The following is a 19836-nucleotide window of genomic DNA, read 5'->3' as shown; positions in this document are numbered from 1 at the left end:
GTTAATGTCCTGCCCCTGGCCAGGCACTTTGGAGGTTTGAGCTACTCCCTGGGGATCACCCCACTCAAGGAGCGTTCGTTCTAGGCAGCAAGCCGGCTAGACAGGAAAACATCAGATGCTGGTCCCAATGCTACACTCGGTTTTTCAGAAATTAGTCAACTTTATGGCCAGAAGAAACCATTAGACCATCTAATCTGACCCCCTGCGTAGCACAGGCCTCCTGTATGACACAAGAGCTACTTTTGGGGCAAACACATTCCAGAAAGGCATCTAGTCTTCATGAAATGACATCAAGAGATGGAGAATCCACCACTTCCCTTGGTAGCTTGTTCCTGTGGTGAATCATCCTCGCTGTTGACTATTTGTGCCTTAGTTGTAATATGAATTTGTATCTTTTCACCTTCCAGCCACTGGGTCTTGTTATGCCTTTCTCTGCTCGATTCAAGAGCCCTTTAATACCCAATCCTTTCTCTCCATTAAGGCACTTCAACACTTCAATGAAGTCACCTTTCAATCGTCTTTTGAGAAGCTAAACAGGTTGAGCTCTTTCAATAGCTCCCTAGAAGGCATTTTTCTCCAGCCCTCAGAACATTTGGTGGATCTTTGCTGTCCCAAACTCTAATTTCACAACATCTTTTGCAAACGAGGACACCAAAACTGGAGGCAGTATTCCAGTATCAGTCTCACTGATGCCGTGTCACCTCCTGTGACGTTATTGACATAAACTGTAACTGTATAGATCACCATTGCAACCACTGTTCTATATTTGCAGCCAATATTGTATAAAGGTAGTTGTGTAAGGGGGTCTATGGAGAGGTTCTGATTGGCTGATTATAACGATGCTATCTCTAGATGTGTATCATTTTTGTAGTTGACGTTATGAATATTGGTTCTATGCTGCCTGTATTTCAAACTTGTGCTCTGCTTCTGGGAAACACCCCAGACAAGTTGGTGTCAGTTCTGCCTAGCCTGCTCGATGCAGGTTAGGCAAATGTGATAACCACTACACTACAGAAACTCCATTACAGTGCACTGCCCTGCCCTGCCCTGCCCTCAAATTCCCTGCACTTTGGTGGTGCTCACCCTGGCACACACCGAGGGGCGAACCTGGAGAAACTGGCAGCAGCTCTCTGATGGGTCAGCTGGAAGAGCAGAGGACTGGAGCCAGGGATCAGGAAGTCGTCCTTACATCACCCTTGTGACTCTAGCTTGAAGGGGAGCTTCTTTTTCTTCCCCTTGCTGAGAAGCAGCAAGAGAAGAAAGAAAGGTTCAGTGGGCCAACTGAGTGCAAAAGCCAATGCTGCCTTTTCCTGCAGTGAAGCCCAAAATAAGGGACTTGCATTGAGTAAAGGCAGTGCTGGGCTTCCAGGAAAGAGCCCACTGCTGCAGGAAGAGGGATGAAACAGCCTGCTGAAAGCTGGGATTGAACCAGGGACCTTTAGATCTTCAGTCTAATGCTCTCCCAACTGAGCTACTTCAGCCCCTGCAGGGGCCTTTTGGGGCTACTGTTTCTCACCTTGAAGTTTATTCTCCATAAACCATTGCTCCAGTCAATAATGGCCAATGCAAGACGGACATCGCTTGCTATTTTAGCACTTGGAAACGTCATCAACTAGTCTCCGGATCTCTTGAATGCTGCGCTTCAGTTCATGGGGGAAAGGCGAGAGAAGCGACCTTTGAACAAAGGGCTGGGGTTAACATCCTAACGCTGTCTGTCTCCGACTGTAACACTATTTAATACCGGCCCACCCTGTGCTGGTGACAGTTCCATTTCTAGATGTTAGTACATTTCAGTTACTGTCAAAATTAAAAGTTTCTATATGCTTAAAAGAAATGATTTTTTTAATTTGCTTATATATGGCATGAATAAATACAGATTTACACATCCTAGCATGAACATTTATTGTCTTATATGATAGAGAAAATCATGCATCCAAACTGTGCATCAAAATCATGAAATGAGCTACAAATGCGATAAAAATAAGGTATTCAATGCTTTAACATATGGAGCGGGGCTGGGGGGCACTGAAGACACTTCTTGCCTGGGATGCCACTTGGTCTAGGGGAGGCCCTGTCAGGGAAAACAGGAGTTAGTCTCACACGCCTATTTCCAGGCTGTAATCTGTGGGCGCCCTGCTCTGGGGGAGGGATCGCGGCAGCCCAGACTCAGGGCTGGAACAGGCCCCGGATTGAGGGGGTGGCTGTGGGTTTGCAGCGCTCTGATGTCTCCGACAATGTGTCTCTCCCAAAGCCTCAGATCTGCGTCCCCAGAAGGCTCCTGCGCTGCCTCCGCTCCTTTCACAGTCTATAGCAAGGAGCAGCAGCAAGGGTCAGGGATGAGCCATAGGCACTAGGTGGGTGGCAGAGGCTTCAGGAGGAAACCCAGCCCCCAGAGCAGAGGGGGATAGGAGGCTTTTTCTCTCTCCTTAGCCACGGGCTATAGCTCCGAGAGCTCTGTGAAATGCCTCCCCGCCCACAGCCTGGGGAAGGGGAAGGAGTCCCAGGTTCTAGCTCAGGGGAATGGAGTAACATTCAGGGGGATGCAACTGGGCCTGGGCCAGCCCCCATGGGGGTGGGGAGGAGGAGCCACCAAGCTCCACTCTTGGCTCCAGCCCCAGCTCTGGCCCCTGCCTCAGCCCCCTTACCCCTGTCTGTGTCCTTTCCCCCTTAGCTGCGGCCCCACTCCCAGCCACGACTCGGGGGGAGCATGGACAGGGGTGGGGGACATGACCCTGAAGTGTTTTGGGACCACGGATCTCAGTGGTGGGACAAGGGGGTTAAATCTTGGCAGAGACCCCCAAAGGGCAGGTGTGGCTGCTGTCCGGCTGCCTGGGCCCAGACAATGGCCACAAATTCTGTCTCCTAGCAACCGATGGCCGGGGCGCACCTGCTGCAAGAGGCCAGCTGGTTGGGAGGAGTCGGAGAACAAAGAACGAGCTGGAGGCCAGGTGAGCAGGTTGCCAGGGAAACAGGACAAAGGCCAGAAGAGGGGCAAAGGGCCTGGCTGAGTTGGGCTGTTGGGAGCAAGGAATCTGCTGGGTTGGGGAGTCGAGGGGAGAGCCCAGGCTCTGAGTTCGGGGTCTCCCCAAGATGGACATTGCTGAATCTTCCTGCTTCCTGTGCGAACACAGAACTTTCCCAGGCTGGATCCCAGACCCCTAACAAACCTTCTGTTGTACAGCACTGGCTGAGAGTCACTGGCGACTGTGGAAGTTGGGGTGCAGGACTCCCCTTCGGGGGGGGTGAGGCTTTCCCAGGTGTCCGATTCAGGTGGACTCACTGCAGGAAGCTCCTGGTGTGGACCAGGGGGGCTGAAAGGTCCAAGGTCAGTCCCAGGAGGTGCTGAAGCCAAGGAGGCTTCCCCCAGTGAGAGCATCCCCTGGGGGGGTCACACTGAGGAGGCTCCTGCCTGGGTTTGACTCCGAGCTGTTCCAGAGCACGGAGCCTGTGTGCCCGTCACAGCCCCCCAGCATGTGACCTACAGGCTCCACTCTGGCAAAGCTCCCTGTCCCTAGGCTTTAGCATCACTAGCCCCTGCTGAGTGACTAGGGGTCAGTTTAGGGCAGCGGACCCCAAAATGTGGGGTGTGACTCCTAGGGGGACACAGAGGAAGATTGATGGGGGCACCTCAGGGCCTGAGCCAGCCCCCATGGAGGGCAGGGAGGGAGCCCCACTCAGCCCCACTCTGTCCCAGCTCTTCCCCAATCCCACCCTCAGCCTGGGCCCCTGGCTCCTGGCCCGGCCTCGACCCCCTGACCCCTGTCCGCACCCCTCTCCCCAGCAAGCAACGGCCCCACTCCCAGCCCCAGTTCTCGACCGCGGCTTCCGAGGGGCCACAGCCATGGGTACGAGGGCGCAGTGTGAAATGTTTGGGGACCACTGGGTTAGGGTGATGTCCTCAATCACTTCTCTGCAGTCCAATGAAAGCGATTCCTCCCCCACCCACCCCTCCGTCAGGACGGCCTAGGTACGTTCCGCTGCCCTTCACCCGTACAGGGAGGAGAATAACATTTCATTGCACTCAATGCTAAAGTGATTTATTACCCACCACCATCCCAAACTGGTCATTTTGGGGAAGCGGCCCCATCATGCTGCATAGCTAGGCAGAGTAGGGGTGTCTGTGCAAACACGGCCTGTTCCTGAAGTCTTCCCACAGCTCCTCACTAGATGTGAGCGGGGAGCTCATTCAGCCCCTGCTTACGCTTAGTATTTAAAAACTCCTTAGTGGCCCTCTCTCTGCTGGCCTTAGATTTCTCCTCCTGTCCACTTCTTGATAGCTCAGATGAGGTGGCCGAGTGGTTAAGGTGATAAACTGCTAATCCATTGTGCTCTGCATGCATGGGTTCAAATCCTATCCTCAGCGGCTGCATTTAGTCTTCACCCTCCTTTATAGACAACCGTCTCCCCCCTTGGTACAATGACAGATCAAACAATGTTGCTTCTTGCAAACAAAAACCTTCTCAGAATCTCTCCCCCCCCCCCTTTGCTTCAAATAAAATGTCTAAATACCAGATTTCTAAAACAATTCTCTAGTCCTGCATTTCTTAGTTTTTATCTCAAAAGGGAACAGCCTCATAATCTCCCCCAAACACCCTGGGACCTCCCCAAATAATTAAACTACCCCCAACCTGAGCAAGACCACAACAGTGAACCAGAGCTAGTGCCTAGGCCAAGCTGTTCTGAAGGAGGCAACTCAACCATTTTCTCTCTGCTTCCCTTGGCAAAGTCTGACTGAGAAAACAGAATTCCCCAAACTGAAAATTTTCTGCTGAAAAACCACTACTAGTCTGTTTGGGGACTTTGGTTTGAATGTACTATTATTATTCTCTTCTGATTTCTGAATCAATTTTGTCATCCAGGTGTGTTTCCAGCTGTTGAGTTGTGGGGGAGAGAGGCTAACTCATAATGTCTCTACCCCCCCTTTCATAGTTTCTTCCAACTGGCTAGGAAGTACCTTTGCTAGGATGTGAGCAAGCAGTGTCCATTGTCGCTGTGCTATCTCGGAGAAGTCTGCATTGTACACGGTTCCTGGGATAGTCCTTGGGAGTGTGGATCCCTTTAATGGGCCAGCAGCGGGTCTGGCTCCTCCATTGTCACACCTGAAAGGCTGGTGGTGGGCATTTCCCAACCTCATCTCAGTCACACACACAGAGCAAAACTTCCCAGCCAATGCTACACACACAATCCAACACAATATTAATGTTCAACAGACCAAGACTTTTGAAATGATACCTCACCAGGCAGACTTTGTACAAACCATATCATCATTATATGAGACTGGTGAATATGGGGCTTCCAGGGTGCTGCTTTGAGCACAGCGTGCCACACCTGGGCTGACATTGCAATGGAGACGTACCCTTAGAGTCCATCTCTCCTGGGATAAAGATGGCAGCAGGGCTGGCCTGGACCATCTGACCTCATGAAGCTAAAGCTGAGAGGCTAAAAACTGTGGTGCAGATATTTGTGTTCACACTGAAGCCTGGGTTCAGAAACCCTCACCCCTCGTGGGTCTCAGAGGTTGGGCTCAAGCCCATCTGTCTGCACTGTCATTTTATAGTCTTGCAGCCCAAGCCCCATAACCCTGAGTCAGCTGACCCGGGCTTTGCGACAGGTGCCCTGGGTGTGTTAATCGCAGTGCAGACATAACATTAGGCTACGTCTCCAGTGCAATGAAACACCCATGACTGGCCCGTGTCACATTAATCAGGGTCATGCGGCTTGGGCTGTAAAGTTGCAGTGTCCGTGTCTCGGCTCAGGCTCAGTCCCCTGCTCCAGGAGCCCAGAAGGTTGGGAGGGGGTTTAGCAAGTGGAAATGGTAAAACCGCAGGGGAGTATTACCCTGGACTCATGGCATTTCTCCATTGGTCTGTCTGCTCTGGGGCAGGGACAGAAACACGTCCTGCTGCTTTTGTTATTTCAAAGGGCGGGTTAGGATTTTCATTCTCATACTCGGTGCACAAAACAGGACTCAACCCTCGGCATAAACGAAACGAGCTGCCCACAGATTCTGGCAGCCACAATGAGCATTTGGTGAGAGAGCTCAGACCTGCCCCTGTCCCAGAGGGACGGGGTCGTCTGTGAGGGGACTGGACCACTGACCTATCAGCTCCTAACTCCCAAACTTTCAGTAACTCTATCTTCAGTGCCTGTGAGTGTAATTTAAACCATAAGGAAAACCACACTAGGCTAGACCGAAGGTCCATCTAGCTCTGAATCTTGTCTTCTGACAGAAGCCAGTACCAGGTGCCCCAAAAGCAACTCAGTAAGGTACCACTGGAACTTGAACCCAGGATCTCCTGCATACAAAACAGTGGTTTTAGCCAGCTAAGCCATGGTGCCTACAGCTGCTGAAGGGATCATGTCTGCACACACCTGACTCTCTGCCAACCTCCATCTGGGCCTGACAAGCTTTGCTGGTGTTTGGATTCAGTAAAGCAGAGGAGCAGGGGAAGTTTTACTCCCAAGGTTCTTTGGACAGGTCTACACTACAAAATTAGATCGGTGTAACTACATTACTCAGGGGTGTGAAAAATTTACCTCCCTAAGCAATGCAGTTATATCAGCCTAACCCCGGTGCAGATAGCGCTGTGTCAACAGGAGGGCTTCTCCCATCAACATAGCTTGGGGAGGGGCTTGGTTAGTGAAGATGAAGAGAATAGGTGGCCCATGGCTCTTGCATTTGGGGAGGCTGGGTGTGAGCGCTGGAAGCTCCTTGGAAATGGGGGGCCCATTGGTGCCCAGACCATGGCACTGCCCCCCCCTTCTCCTCTCTCTGAGGCCCCACCTGTGCTCCCCCCGTGCTCCTGTTTGCCCACTTCCCACCCCCGCTCTTCCTCTTTGGCTGAGGACTGCTGAGCCACCTTTCGCTCGCTCCTCTCCTCCCCCAAGGCCTTCCTGCCTCCTGCTCGTGCCTCTCCACCCCCTACCACAAGGTCTGCCCACCAGCCGCCACCGCTCTGACCCATCCCTGCAACCCACCCTGCCCACCACCCACACCTCTCTGCCTCTCCCCTGAGACCTGCCCTGCCCACTGCCCCCACCTCCGAGACCTTCTCTGCCCACCGCTCGAACCTCTCTGCCCCTCCCCTGAGACCCACCCTGTCCACGTCTTTCTTCGGTCGTCTGTTGTTATTCCATGAAGCATCAAGAATGGAATAAAAAGCTGAGTTTACTCCAGGGTGAGGAAACAAAGAAGTCACCAACCCCCCAGCATTGCTGCTTTAGTTAAAGTGTTTAGTTAAAACAGCTATTGAATATCCTCCCTATGCCCCTTGTGTCCCCAGAGCACATCCATGCTAGCAGTTCTTGGATGGCAACAGAGAGCAGTGCACTGTGAGTAACTATCCCACTGTGCAACTAGCTGCAGGGTGTTTTGGGAAGGGTTTGCAATGCCTCACGGGCTGGTACAGCATCACATGATGCAGGTTTCTCTATCCCACCGTTCCATGGGCATCTTACTAGATTACCAGCTGCTTTTCAACTGCGGTGTGGAGACTGTGTGTGTGGGGGGAGAGACAGTGTGTGGCCTGGTCTACACTAGGCGTTTAAACCGGTTTTAGGAGCATAAAACCGATTTAACGCCTCACCTGTCCACACTGAGAGGCCCTTTATATCGGTATAAAGGGCTCTTTAAACCGGTTCCTGTACTCCTCCCTAACGAGAGGAGTAGCGCTAGTATCGGAATTACCATATCGGATTAGGGTTAGTGTGGCCGCAGATCGACGGTATTGGCCTCCGGGTGGTATCCCACAGTGCACCACTGACCGCTCTGGACAGCATTCTGAACTCGGATGCAGTGGCCAGGTAGCCAGGAAAAGCCCCGCGAACTTTTGAATATTTCCTGTTTGCCTAGCGTGGAGCTCAGATCAGCACATGTGGCGATGCAGTTAAAAATCAAAATAAAGAAAGAGCTCCCGCATGGACCATGCGGATGTGATCGCTGTAAGGGCAGGCAAATCTGTTCTATCAGCGCTCCGTTACAGAAGACGAAATTCAAAATCATTTTAAAAAAATCTCCAGACAGACGCCATAGCAGGGGCTCAGCGCACTGCTGCGTGACAAACGTAACGGAAAGCCAAAGAATCAAATGGACGCTCATGGACTGGAGGACTCAAGCTATCCCACAGTTCCTGCAGTCTCCGAAAAGTATTTGCATTCTTGGCTGAGCTCCAAATGCTTCTAGGGTCAAACACAGTGTCCGCGGTGGGTCAGGGCATAGCTCGGCAATTTACGCACCCCCCCACCCACCCCCAGAAGTGAAAGGGAAAACAATCCTCTCTTGACTCTTTAACATGTCACCCTATCTTTACTGAATGCTGCAGATAGACCCGATGCTGCAGCACTCAACACCAACATCCTTGCTCCCACCTCCCCCGCTATGGGTGGCTGATGGTGCAATATGACTGGTATCCGTCCTCATCATCATGAGCTTTTTGGCACGTGGTGCAGTGCAAAAGGACTGGTAACTGTGCCGACTAGCATCTGTCAGGTCCCCCAATGCCATGTGCACCTAATTTTTCATGGTAGATGGTGCAATATGGTTGATAACCGTCTTCATCATAGCAACAGGGGGCTGAGCTTCATCAGCCCCCACCCTTCATGTGTAAAGAAAAGATTCAATTGCCCCTGGACTAGCAGCAGGATGCTGGGCTCCTCTCCTCCACACTCCTTAATGTCCTGTCTGGACTATCATAGCAGCTGGAGGCTGCCTTCCACTCATTTATCACTAACAAGTCACTGTGTCTTATTCCTGCATTCTTTATTACTTCATCACACAAGTGGGGGGACACTGCTATGGTAGCCCAGGAAGGCTGTGGGAAGAACGGAATCAACAGGTGGGGTTGTTGCAGGAGCACCCCCTGTGAATAGCATACAGCTCATCATTCCTGCAGGATCTGACACAGAGCAGCTGTGCTCTCTGGTTCTATGATACAGTGGTTCTCTAGTACACTTGCCCATATTCTAGGCAGGACTGATTCTGTTTTTTGATACCATAAAGGAGGGATTGACTCAGGGAGTCATTCCCAATTTTGGCTTTTGCGCCCCTGGCTAAGAGCAGCCAGGGGCACTTATGACAGCAACAGATGGCGCAGTGCAAAAGGACTGGTAACCATGATCATCTTTTTACCAATTTATGGATTGGTAGATGGTACAGTATGGTTGGTAACCATCTCTACTGTCATGCAAAAGCAAAAGCATGCTGCTGTGTAGCGCTGCTGAATTGCCTCTGTCAGCGGCATCTAGCACACATACGGTGACAGTCACAAAAGGCAAAACAGACTCCATGATTGCCATGCTATGGCATCTGCCAGGGCAATCCAGGGAAAAAAGCCGCGAAATGCTTGTCTGCTGTTGCTTTCCCGGAGGAAGGAGTGAATGACGACATTTACCCAGAACCACCCGCGACAATGATTTTTGCCCCATCAGACACTGGGATCTCAACCTGGAAATAAGGCTGCGGGAACTGTGGGATAGCTAGGGAATAGCTACCCACAGTGCAACGCTCCAGAAATCGACGCTAGCCTCGGACATGGACGACACCACCGAATTAATGTGCTTAGTGTGGCCACGCGCACTCGATTTTATAAAATCTGTTTTACAAAACCGGTTTATGCAAATTCGGAACAGTCCCGTAGTGTAGACGTACCCTGTGTGTTGGGAAAGAGTGAGTGTGTTGAGATAGGTAGGAGCAGATCATTATTATCCCTACTTGAAAGAGGGAGAAGCTAAGGCTGAGAAAGGAGAATTGACTTGTCTTAGGTCACATGGCCAGTCAGTGGCAGAGTTGGGAATAGGACCCAAGAGCCCTGATTTTCAAACTAACCATTGGATCTTGAATTTCAGACATTGAATGACCTGAATAAAGTGCTCTCAGATGAGCTCCAGACCAACAACAGTGCACAGGAATTATTCAGCAAGTATTTGAGGAGAACTGCAAGGTTAGAGAGAATCATGAACTGCTCAGAGACCATTAATGCAGAGAAGCAGCAAAATTCATCAAACATAGAACTGGTTCTGACTTACTTCCTTGGTCTTAAAAGAGAACAACAAGGACCTGAGTCTCCTCCCTGTCAATAACCCCCTGCTCAGCCAATCAGGGTAGAGACTGAGGATAGGCGGCTGAGGGTTCTCACCAGAGAGCCCAAAGGATGGCCCAGGTCACTGGTGGGGATCATTGCCCGAGCACTATTTCAGCCCCACATTTTTGGGTGGACCTCCCACAGTGGGAGCTGCAGAGCACTCCCCGCAACACACACACACACACACACTCCTGGTGTTGGGAGGGGAACAGGAGAAAGGACAAAAGAAGCAAGAAATGAAGAGAAAGGAGAGAGGGATGGATGGAGGAAAAGGGGAAACAAAAAGGACAAACCCTAATGTCCCCAGTGATTCTCAGGGACAAAATCCCAGGTGCGCAATAAACTTCTGCCTCCTTAAGCTCGTGTTTTCCATGCTTAGAATTCAACTGTCACCAGATGGATCAGACTGAACAGGTTTCAAACCTCCAGGAGGCTCTTACCTTCTAAACAGGGATGGCTGTTTTCTAGTAAAATCACGAAAAGGGAAGGAGAAAACTCGAAAGAGGTTCCTCCTGACGCTCACGTCCGTGAACCCGAATACTCTCTCAGTCCTCAAAGAGAGACCTGGAGAAGGAGACTTGCTGGAGCAAAGCCACAGGGGTCTCTGAGGTTTCCCTGGCCCCTCGCCCCTGTCCTGCCTGGCTGATGTCAGCATCTCTCTGTGAGGTCACCACCTCCCCACCACCTTGGACCAATAGGCTGAGGTCCTGCAAAAGGCCTTTGTGATGTCACTGCTGCACCCCTACCTTGCTGTGCTAATGTCCTGCCCCTGGCCAGGCACTTTGGAGGTTTGAGCTATTCCCTGTGGATCACCCCACTCAAGGAGCGTTCGTTCTAGGCAGCAAGCCGGCTAGACAGGAAAACATCAGATGCTGCTCCCAATGCTACACTCAGTTTTTCAGAAATTAGTCGACTTTATGGCCAGAAGAGACCATTAGAGCATCTAATCTGACCCCCTGCATATCACAGGCCTCCTGTAGGACAGGAGCTACTTTTGAGGCAAAGACATTCCAGAAAGGCATCTAGTCTTCATGAAATGACATCAGGAGTTGGAGAATCCACGACTTTCCTTGGTAGCTTGTTCCTGTGGTGAATCATCCTCGCTGTTGAATATTTGTGCCTTAGTTGTAATATGAATTTGTCTCTTTTCACCTGCCAGCCATTGGGTCTTCTTATGCCTTTTTCTGCTATTTTAAAGAGTCCTTTAATACCCAATCTTTTCTCTCCATTAAGGCACTTCAATGAAGTCACCTTTCAATCTTCTTTTGATAAGCTAATCAGGTTGAGCTCTTTCAATAGCTCACTAGAAAGTATTTTTTCCAGTCCTCAGAACATTAGGTGGCTCTTTGCTGCCCCAGCTCCAATTTCACAACATCTTTTTCAAACGAGGACACCAAAACTGGAGGCAGTATTCCAGTATCAGTCTCGCTGATGCTGTGTCACCTCCTGTGACGTTATTGACATAATCTATAACTGTATAGATCACCATTGCGACCACCAATATTTGCAGCCAATATTACAGAGAAGTGGTTGTGTAAGGGGTCTATGGAGAGGTTCTGATTGGCTGATTATAATGATGCTATCTCTAGATGTGTATCGTTTTTTGTAGTTGACATTATGAATATTGGCTCTATGCTGCCTGTATTTCAAACTTGTGCTCTGCTTCAGGGAATGATACCTTTGTTTAATTGATGAAAACATAAACTAGACACTTAGAGGATTGGAACTGATTTCAGCTGATGGACAGGTTTGCTAGGTTTTTATGCATTTGGACAGTGAAATGTTGAGTGTTCACATTCATTTCAAGCATCCTTGTACGGTGGAGCTCCTGAACATAATGGAGAATAGAAATGAAATTTTTTTTCAAAAGGGCACCTGGGTTTGAACAAAAGACCACTTGATCTGCAATCAAACACTCTACCCCTGAGCTATACCCCCATTACAACAGGAATATGGAATCGTGATCTCCAGGACTTTGAAGGACAGACCCTGCTTCATCGAGCTCCTTTGCCATTCCCAGACCACAGGTGGTTTTAAAAATGGGGTTTGATTAAACTTCTTAAATGTGGTAAACACCACAGCTTGCACACCCACTGATATAGCTTCTCCCCATGACAGAGCTGCCACCTCCTGGGGAAGTGGATTGACTACACCAACAGGAAAACTCTCCCCCCTCAGCATGGAGCAGTGGTTCTTAAGCTGTGGATCAGGAAAGCAAAGTGGGTTGTGACTCTGTTTTAATGGGGTCACCAGGGCTGGCATTAGACTTGTTGGGTCCTGGGGCTGAAGCCAAAAGTCTGAGCCCCCCCACTCAGGGCTGAATCCCTCAGGCTTTGGTTTTGCCCTCCCCCCACTGGGGCTCAGTCTTTGGCACTCCCCCCCCCGAGTGGAGGGGCTTGGTCCCTCTTTCCAGGGCTACGTATTAAGTTATTTTGGCAGAAGGAGGTTGCAGTGAAAGGACATTTGAGAAACCCTGGCATAGAGCATCTCCATTACTGAGCTGCAGCAGCATAGACTCACTGTTTGAAATATTGATCTGTCCTTAGCCTCTGAATATGTCTAGGCTTGGCTCCCTATGGCACTGTTGTGATCAGACCCTGAAAGTACAGCCATGGAGACATCACACACCGGCCTTGTCTAGCTGGCAAGGATCAAACCTTCACAGAAAGGCCCCCATGGTTTGTTAGCCCAGCTACCTAAGGCCTCAGCCACAACCACTTAACACAGGGGCTGTTCTACACTCTGGTTCTGTTCTCACTGAAGGGTCATTACAAATTGTTTGCTCAGACCAGCTTCCCCAGCACACTCACTGCTGTGCAGCTCTGTACGTGTGGCCATGGCTGAACAGCCAGAGTTCCCGCCCATTTCCCCAGTGGCTGGAGCATGGCTAGAGTGTGTCTGTGGTTAATGATGTTGCTGTAGATTGTTCATTCCCTGCCTTGGCAATTCAGACACAGTCCCTTTTCCCGTTGTATTGCCAGCACCTCTGGGAGTCCAATAACAGAGGCAGGTTTTCTCTGGGCACTGAGATTTTTGAGGGCGTTGGTGGCTCCTTTCTTTCCTCAACCTGGAGAAACTCAGCTTTTTATTCCATCCTTGATGGCTCATGGAATAACAAAAGCAGCATGAAGAGGAGAGTGAATATCTCACTGCCAGGGGGAAGGTGGACGCATCCCCTCTGTCTGACGATTGCCGTTGCAGGAGAGAAGGTTTCAGTGGAATCGAATGCCCTGGCTCAGACAATAGACACAGGGAGGTTTTGCTGTTCATGGATCTGTGCAAAGGAAATTGTGTGTCTGTGTGAAAATGAGGAGGAATATTAAATGCCCACGTGGTGGTGCCTAAGGCAAAAGGGAACCCTAGAGGATTAGAACAGGATAAGTTCTCAAGCAACATGTTTCTTACTTTGCCCATCTGTTGTTTTTGATTATCATCGATGGAAAGATTTTGCCATTTGGGTTCTGTGTTTACACAGAAATTGACATTTACCAACAAATACGTAATTCTTCCAAGCCTGCCTAGTCTGCTGGTGGTGAGTTTAGAGGGACACACTCACTCTTCCCCCCATGCCAGGCCTGTGCTCTCCAGAATGTCAACTTCCCACAGAGCTGGGATCCTTCCCTCATCTCCCCCCAGACCACTGCCCCACCCCCACTTCTGGGGTCCCCTCCCAACACTGTCCAACTCCCCTGCTGGCAGGATCCCTTCCCATTCCTTTCATTTCCTGCCTCCCCTCTGAGCAAAAGCTCTGCATTGTTCCCACAATGGGAATGGAACCCAGGCTGCCTGGGTGAAAACCAGGGATCCAAATCACAAGACCATATGGACCTTGTATAGTCAATAGCACCTTTACACATTCACACCCAATAATTCAAAGTAGCCATTCAAAAAAACTTCAAAAACAGACTTCAAAGAGAAATTGCAGAGTTACAATTGATTTGCAAACTTAACTCCATTAATTTGAGCTTCAATAAGGACTGGGAGTAGCTGGCTCACGACAAAAGCAATTTTCCCTCTCTTGGTATTGACACCTCCTCATCAATTATGGGGAGAGGACCACATCCACCCTGACTGAATTAGCCTTCAACACTGGTTCTCCCCTTGTACAGTAACTCCCGTCACTTCATGTTCCAATCTATATTTATGCCTCTATCTGCAATTTTCACTCCATGCATCTGAAGAAGTGGGCTTTTTACCCACCAACTCTTATGCCCAAATAAATCTGTTAGTCCTTAAGGTGCCACCGGACTCCTCATTGCTTTTAATTCTAAGCTGATCTTAACCCTTTCAGTACCCTTACAAACTCAGATGCTTCTCACCACAGGCTGGCTGGTGGCTTTTCAGCCAGGCTCTCCCCTTTCATCAGCGCTTCAGTTCCTTGGTGTGGGGGTGTCTGTAGATGTAGGTGACAGAGAGAGATAAAGCCTGGCAAATGTCTCTCCTTTTATCATGTCCTTTCTTCCCTCATGGCTTTGCCCCCCGCCCCTTCAGAGTCAGGTGAGCATCACTGCGTCTCTCCAAGCAAGTCTGAGCAATTCCCCTGGGGTGTCCTCATGCAGGTGAGTCATTGCATTGTAGCTCCCTTGCTGGGCAATGGCTGTCGATGGGTTGTTTGACACCCTGTCTGGGTGTTGGTTACTTTCCTTGCTGTTGCCACTGGGAAGCTAATATTTGGCTGACTCCCCCACCTTGCAGCACAGTGACAACCACACTGCACAATTCTCATAACTTCATATGCATGAATGGTCTACATCTATGGGTAGAGAAATGACTTTCAGCAGATCATATCCTTTTCCTGATACCTTACAAGTCATGCTCTATATGTAAGATCACGATGATATGAAAATGAGGATTATGGGGGTTACAGCCGCTCCCCCAAAGGTATAGAATGTCACACTGAGATTCTATGTTCATTTGTTCTGTAACAGCATTACAGAGATCCAGTGACTGACCAATGGCATTTCCAAGTGCTAAAATAGCAAGCGATGTCTGTCTCTCATTGGCCATCAGCGACTGAAGATGTGGTTTAATGAGCTGGTGCTTCAAGGTGAGGGTGGCTCTGTCCACTGCCTTCCATTGCGCTGCTGAGCCCCAAGTCCCTGGTGGCCAATATGTGACGCTGGGAGAAGAGAGTGGGGTGGCAAGTGGCGGCAGGACTTTTGCCACCAGGGTCTAGCTGCCCAACTTCCTCCTGGTACTGCTGGCCCCCCATCGCCTTCGGGTAACCCAGGAACTAAGGCAGGAATAGGGCGAGGAAGCAAGTAAAGCCGAGCAAGGAAGGCAAAAGTGAATCTTGTCTGCATGGGCCGCTCGCAATGACGTCCTTTTTCTGTGCCACACCTGACAACAACATCCCAGACAGAAAAGCAGGAGGCCAAAAAGAAACCGAGCAGCTGCTGAAGTAGTTCAGTTGGGAGCGTGCTAGACTAACAGGCTCTTCTGTCCCCCTTTGTGCACGGGTGGGATGTTTTCTGAAAGTGCAGCAGTTCTTTTAACTGCCATCAGTCCCTCATTTCAGGCTATGCAGCAGGAAAAGACAGCATGGGCTTCTGCACCGAGTTGGCCCACCTGACCTTTCATTCTTCTCTTGCTCTTTGTCAGCAAGGGGAAGAAAAAGAAACTCTCCCTCAAGCTGGAGTCACAAGGGTGACGTAAGGACGACTTCCTGAGTGCCGGCTCCAGTCCTCTGCTCTGCCAGCTGACCCATTGAAGGGCTGCCACCACTTTCTCCAGGTTTGTCCATCGGTCTGTGCCAGGGTGAGCAACAGCCAAGCAGGTGGAGTTTCTGTAGTGTAGTGGTTATCACGTTTGCTTAACACGTGAATGGTCCCTGGTTCAAAACCAGGCAGAAATATGCTGGCTTCCTTTTGCCAGATCCCCTTGCTGTTCAGGAAGGCCTCCTCCTTCTCCTATTGGCCTGTCCCTGGGATAACTCCAACCCCCGCATGACAGAGGGTGCTGACAGCAGTGGAGAAAGCACCTTGGCGTCAGGCGGGAGAACCTAGAGGAGTGCGGCGTGTCACCTTTTGGAGGCTTGTGGCTTGGCCTCCTCTGCTGTTGGAGGTTGGCCGGTGGAGGCCGGCTCTTCCTGCTGGCCTCCTCTGTGTGACTTGCCAAAGGAGGAAGTGAGGCAGGAATGGGGCAAAAGAGGAAAGTCGAGCTGAGGAAGGCAGGGCAGAAGTTAAGCGCCTCAGTGCGGCTACGTGGGGTTAGTAGAGCATCACCATTCGTTCTGCAAAGCCGGGGGAGGTGCGGTTGGCTGCTGGGAGGCAGAATCCTGTGCCTGCCTGTTGGCATCCCTGGGATGGCTCCTTGCAGCCCAGGAGAAGCGGGGTCCTGGGGGGACGGAAAAGCAGCAATGGCGAGGCTGAGTGGGCTCCTTTCTGGCCGAGATGGTGGGCTGTGGTGGGTTTGGGAGTTGCCTGTAAGCCATAAGTGGACTTGGTGCAGTGAAAACCGCTGCTCCATTCTGGCTGACCTGGGGGAGCCATTAATGACTTGGGAGTGGGGGCAGGGTGCTGGCTGTGAGCAAATGGGATCCAGAAAGCCCCATCCTGCCCCTCCAGGGGCCGAGTCTTCTTCTTCTCTCCTGCCATGGGGAGCCCGGCCTAGAGCCTGCCCAGCATGCACTGCAGCTCGAGCATTAAGCCTTCCTGTGTGGCCTGTGCTGGAGCTGACCCTGGACCCCTGTGGGGCACTGTTGGGGGAAATCCCGACTGGAAATAATTCTGGCCACAAGATCAACCCATTGGGTCGAATGGGGCAAGCTGGAGGCCTGGTGCCTTAGTCTGTGGGGCCAGCAGGTCAAGCCATTTTCCTGCATGTGGGGGAGGCAGCCGCTGTGGTTCGCCCTTCCTGCTCCCTGCGCTGCTGCACCCTAAAATCCTTGTCGGCCGTCAAGATGGGCTGGGAGCCTGGAGAGAGGAGGCAAAGGGGTGGCCCGAGCCCCCTTGGCCACTGCCCCTGCCCCAGGCAGCCCACAGAGACCTGATGTCTCCCCAAGTGACACATGGAGATGTGCCAGCAGCGCTAAGGTGGCTCCCTGCCCACTCTGCCCCCTCCCTCCCTGCCACACTGCTCCTGGAAGTGGCCGGCATATCCCTGCAGCCCTCAGTGCAAACGCCACAGCTGACCCGCCCCCGTATCCCACTGCCTAGGAGCCACTGCCGGAGGGGAGTGTGTGCCAGTCACTTTGGGAGCTGTGCTGCCCAAGGTAAGCACCTCCACCCCCCGACCACCTCCTGCACCCCTACCCCTGCCCCAGCACAGAGGCTCTCTGTGTCTTGAACAAGCTCTTTCAAGGATTGGCCAAGAACTTCTGCTCTGTTTCTGTGAAAGAGACACAAAAAAAGGAGCCCAACGGACAAGTTTAGTTCGCAAGCACAAACTGGCAGGGCCAAGCCTGGATCTCTCAGTGACTCAGAAGGCTCTTCAGCCAGATCTTCCCAAAGGCCAGTCTCTAGAGGCTTTTGTGACATGATGTACTTCAAAATAGCTCCCTGTAGCTCACATAGTCATCGTTCATATATGGCTGTGATATGTCCTACCAACCATTCCATGTAAGTTATCATATGAAAAGTCATGATCTGCTGAAATCGGTTATTCTGTCCAAATATGTATAGCATGAGGGTGTGTGACGTTATGCATTTTGCTGTATGGTTGTTACTGAAATAGGCTCTAATTTTGCTAGTGAACCCTGCGGAGGAGGGTGTTCAACAGCCATGAATCAGCAGAGGAATTGTAATTAAGGGATTTCCAATTCAGTGACAGATGCCCAAACACAACACTGTGGGGACTGCTCAAGTCTATGACTCAGTTGCACAAGACCACACCAGGAGGATTCCCCAACCTAGTGACTCAGCAGAGCCCACCCGGACACGTCTGGGCAAGTGTCTTCTAGACACTTGAACTAAGGATATAAAATCGGAGACTGTGGCATCATGTTTTTGCCTTTCTCCTCCCCCACCTATGCTGGAAGCAGCGGGAATCCTGAGAAAATGAAGGTCATCTGAGGACAGTAATCCAGGTTTTAGGGGAAATTCTATGTATTAAGGAGGGTAACATCCAGTAGGATGAGAAAATTGCTTGACCTAACTACTGCCTAGTGTAATAAGGTGTAAAGTTTAGATTTTGCTGTGGTCATACAATGCTTAGTGCTCTGCGTTCTGCCTCAAGAGCCATGGATGCAAGTTGAGTTACGATGACCTTTTCCTTGTCTCCACATTTCTTATGTGCCTCCTTCTGACACTTGTCAGAAAAAACAACTGGTTTCTTTTGCAAGCATTTGCATTGCAAGGCAGAGGCAGTCTTCTCTGTTTCCGCAAAAGATTCACCAAAAGGTGGGAAGAGCAGACACATTTGTTAAGGCGCTACTGGGAGCTGCATCCCTAACTCCACTTTACCTGGCAGGCGAGTCACCCAGCTTAGCCACGGTGCGACTCTCTGGGACTTTTCTCCCAACCGCTCCATTTTTCATCAATGACAATCAAAAGGAAGGTGACATGACATCTGTGTGTGAACATCTCCAGGGAATCACAAGGATGTGTGGCGCAGGCTCTTGTGTTGCAGCAATTGCAGTCGAAACAACTGCCATGCCAATGCCAGTCATAGCAGCGTTTTCATCAACTCCAGGTTTGTGATTTGATTGTTTCCAATGCTTCTCTCCAAAGAAGCCTTTTCCTTAGCAAGCAATGACTTGGATACCAAGGGAGGCCTCTTCTGTTTCCTAGGCAGACACAGGAAAATGTGAGCAGAGGAGACAAAAGCCATACACCAAGACACCACTGGGAGTTGAACCCAGGCGCTCCTGTTTACTAGACAGGTGCTTTAGCCAGCTAAGCCATGGTGCCTGCATGAAAAAGGTATTTGCAACTGTTTCATTTGATGGTTCAAATCAACACCTGCAAATTCTAAAGTACAGATGTTCCCCATTTCCCTCAAGACTTGCAGATCTTGAGGTGTCTGGCTCTCTGTGCACAGAAAGCCACAGCTGAGTAGACAGAGGGCTTCTAACATGTGCCTCTCCCACCAGTCACTGTGATCATATAATGGTTAGTGAACTGTGTTTCAGTCGCAGCAACTTCAGCTCAGTTCTGAGTCATGGTAACCTTTCCTTCAGCTCCAGACTTCTCATTTGCCACTTTCCACATGTGGTGGGCTGTCTGCCCCAAACAAGCAGGAGAAAGATTAAGGCAGCCTTGAAGAGGCTGTGCAGAACCCAGCCTATCAAGAAAGGGCTTATTGGGAGAGCCAATCAGGAGAAGGCTTGCTGGAGCAGCCCATATATAAAGAGCTGCTCAGCACAGCAAGAGTTAGTCACTCCTTGGAGTTTGAGGAGGGAGGATTGGCTGCCAGGAAGGAAGGCAGGAGCAGGGAGGGCACCATGATCAGAGTAGTGCTGGGGTAACGGGTGCATGAGTGATCTCCTGGCTGACTACTGCCAGTCTAAGGCCCTATACAAAGGTGGAGGAAGGTTCTAGGTCTGTTGGGAAATGGTCCAGGGGAACAGATGGCAGGGTTGGAGGTTCACACCTTTTGCCTCAGTAGCCACTGACACAGGTGGCTACACCCTGGACTGCAGCCGGCCACTGAGGTAAGTGTCTGGGTAGAGGACATCCCCCCTCCCCAGCAGGGGGGAGAGAACTGAGTGGGGCACAGCCAGAGGGCTGTGTCCATAAGAGGACACTGAAGTCCTGAGAGCAACATGGGTCCTAATGATAGAACAGATGGTGGCCAGACGCTACTAGATGAGGGCGCA

General features: G+C 50.8%; 2 non-coding genes across 2 annotated transcripts; both read right to left on the bottom strand.

Annotated features, from left to right (window-relative positions):
* Window positions 1-1408: 1408 nt before the first annotated feature.
* Window positions 1409-1481, bottom strand: TRNAF-GAA. Its single transcript has one exon. It is a non-coding gene; the product is annotated as a tRNA-Phe (tRNA).
* A 17373-nt stretch (window positions 1482-18854) lies between these two features.
* On the bottom strand, window positions 18855-18928 carry TRNAT-AGU. Its single transcript has one exon. It is a non-coding gene; the product is annotated as a tRNA-Thr (tRNA).
* Window positions 18929-19836: the final 908 nt, after the last annotated feature.

The sequence above is a fragment of the Mauremys reevesii genome, linkage group 14 (genome assembly GCF_016161935.1).
Source record: "Mauremys reevesii isolate NIE-2019 linkage group 14, ASM1616193v1, whole genome shotgun sequence".
Taxonomy (NCBI): Eukaryota; Metazoa; Chordata; order Testudines; family Geoemydidae; genus Mauremys; species Mauremys reevesii.
The sequence above is the reverse complement of the archived record's forward strand: the minus strand, read 5'-3'. Positions and strand labels throughout refer to the sequence as shown.